Raw genomic sequence first — 2,368 nt, forward strand, 5'->3', positions numbered from 1 at the left:
AGGTATACAAGGGCACAATCCTATGCACATCTACTCAGAAGTAAGTCCTAGAGTGTTCAATGGTGCTTAGGAAAGTTGGGATAGGATTGCAGCCTTATTTACATGGGATATTACTGAATAACCTCAAAATGTTCCTGGAGTGTATTGTTGGAAAATAATAGTTTTATATCATGCCAATCCATTTCTGGTTATGCAATTTTATTATCTGTGAATGATCTCAATATATTTTTGAACACAGTCCAATTCAGCAGTGATGTACTATTAAAATGTGCTATGCTTCTTAATTTTGACAGCTATCTCCTGTTTTACTGTTGGGTAGAGCAAGCTGGCAGCACCAAAGTTTAAGATCAGAGGCCAACACTCAATCAAAGCATGGATGATGCTGTTATAGGAGGCCCAACCGGAGAAGGTATTCGAAACGTGACTTCAGGGGATCTCAAACAAGATTTTGTGCTGCGAGATGCAGAGAGGTTTGAGGAAAGGTCTGCAAGCAGCAGAGGGTGAAACAAGGAAGGAATGGCTCCTCTGAAAAACTGCAGTGGTAGAAGTCAACAAATGGTAGCTCTTTGCCCTCCTCTGGCTCTCTGATATACACTGCTTGGCCCACCACCAGCTGCCAAGTCAGAAATGTCTTTTCACGCAGGCTGCACAAGAAGAAGGGGAATCGGCATAACAGGGTCAAAACCAAGAGGAAGTAAATGCAAAAGCAGAGAGAGAAGGTTGGGCAGCAGGCAGCTTTCCAAAGCAGGGAAAGCTCCATCTCTTACCTCACACACACACACACACACACACACACACACACACACACACACACACACACACACACACAGGGAGGGGGGCTGTTTGCCTGAGCAGTTAGCAGGGTATCAGCCAGGCTTGCTGTAAAGAGGAAAACAAATGTGTAAAGACATTTACAGTAGACATCAAAAGTATTACAAAGATTATAAAGGGGATGGGGATGGGGCAGAGACTGAGCAACTTATCTAGTTGCCCTTCTCAAAAGTTGGCTGGGATGTGTGTGTGTTTGGTGGCATATGTACATGATCACCATCAAGTAAAGAGAGTCTGACAGCCCAATCCTATGGTTCCCAGTGCCCACGGCTCCAGCAGCACCCAAATGGTGACTGCCGTATCCTGCGGGTGCCAGGTGCCATAGATCTCCTCAGGAGAATGAAGCATTTGCTCCTTTACCCCAGGCAGGCAGCAGCTGGAGGCTGCTCGGCTCTGTGCGCGCATTTGAGCGGGCACAGAACTGAGGAGACCCATGTTGGGCTGCCCAGGCCAGGAGGGAGGATAGGATATGGCAGTAGAGCCTGCCACCATCTCCGCCCCTCTCCTAGGCCTGATCCTCCCCTCCCTCTGCCCTGTCCTGCCCCACTACCCCCAAAAATACTCACCACTGGCCAGTGATGGAAGAGCACCAGCTGTCCCCATGGCGCTGAGGTGTAGCACCTACTGGCACTGGCCTAATGCCAGTACTCCCTCCTCCCCTGGTGCCGTAAGAGTGCTTTATGGCATGTTTATGGCACCTAGTGCCGATACTGGAGCTCAGCACCAACAGTGAAGGCCCACAGGATTGGCCCCTAAGTGTCACAGATAAAAGTGTTATACCACCTCACATGACCTCAAACACCATGGTTTTCAATGAAAGACTGTATCTATTCCCTGAATGTCTTCATGTGTTGAGTAACAACTAAGTGATAAGAACAAGAACAGCCCCACTGGATCAGGCCATAAGCCCATCTAGTCCAGCTTCCTGTATCTCACATTGGTTGGTTGGTTGGCAACCTTCAGTCTCGAAAGGCTATGGTATAAGCCTACAGCACCCGGTATTCCCAGTCGGTCTCCCATCCAAGTACTAACCAGGCCTGACCCTGCTTAGCTTCAGAGATCAGATGAGATCAGGCATGTGCAGGGTAACAGTTGCTCGCAGCGGCCCACCAAATGCCCCAGGGAGCACACCAGATAACAAGAGACCTGCATCCAGGAACCAAGGCAGGGCCAGCCCATCCATAGGGCCAACTGAAGCCGTCACTTTAGGCAGCAGATTGGTGGGGGGTGTCCGTCTCTGCCTACTTGCCTCCACTGCTCCACCTTCTCCTTCCCTTTCCCAGAATAGAAAAGGAAGAGGGGGATGGAGGAAGTGTGAGGCAAGGCGAGGGCTAGAGCTGATGCTCTGTTCCCCTCTTCTTTTTCCAATCCAGGGAATGGCAGGGGCAGAGGCTGCCACATTGACAGGTAAGGGGGAGCAGCACTTGGCATGCCACTTCAGGAGGTCTTGAGCTGGCCCCGAACCAAGGGCAGTACACGGATGCGTGATTAGCCATTTGGGTCCTCACTGAAGAGCCGGAAATCACAGCTCCACAGT

The 2,368-nt window shown here is 50.2% G+C and overlaps 1 pseudogene; it reads right to left on the reverse strand.

Annotated features, from left to right (window-relative positions):
- Window positions 1–1,814: 1,814 nt before the first annotated feature.
- LOC136654940 (5S ribosomal RNA) lies at window positions 1,815–1,931 on the reverse strand (annotated as a pseudogene).
- Window positions 1,932–2,368: the final 437 nt, after the last annotated feature.

The sequence above is a fragment of the Tiliqua scincoides genome, chromosome 5, assembly GCF_035046505.1.
Source record: "Tiliqua scincoides isolate rTilSci1 chromosome 5, rTilSci1.hap2, whole genome shotgun sequence".
NCBI classification, from domain to species: domain Eukaryota; kingdom Metazoa; phylum Chordata; class Lepidosauria; order Squamata; family Scincidae; genus Tiliqua; species Tiliqua scincoides.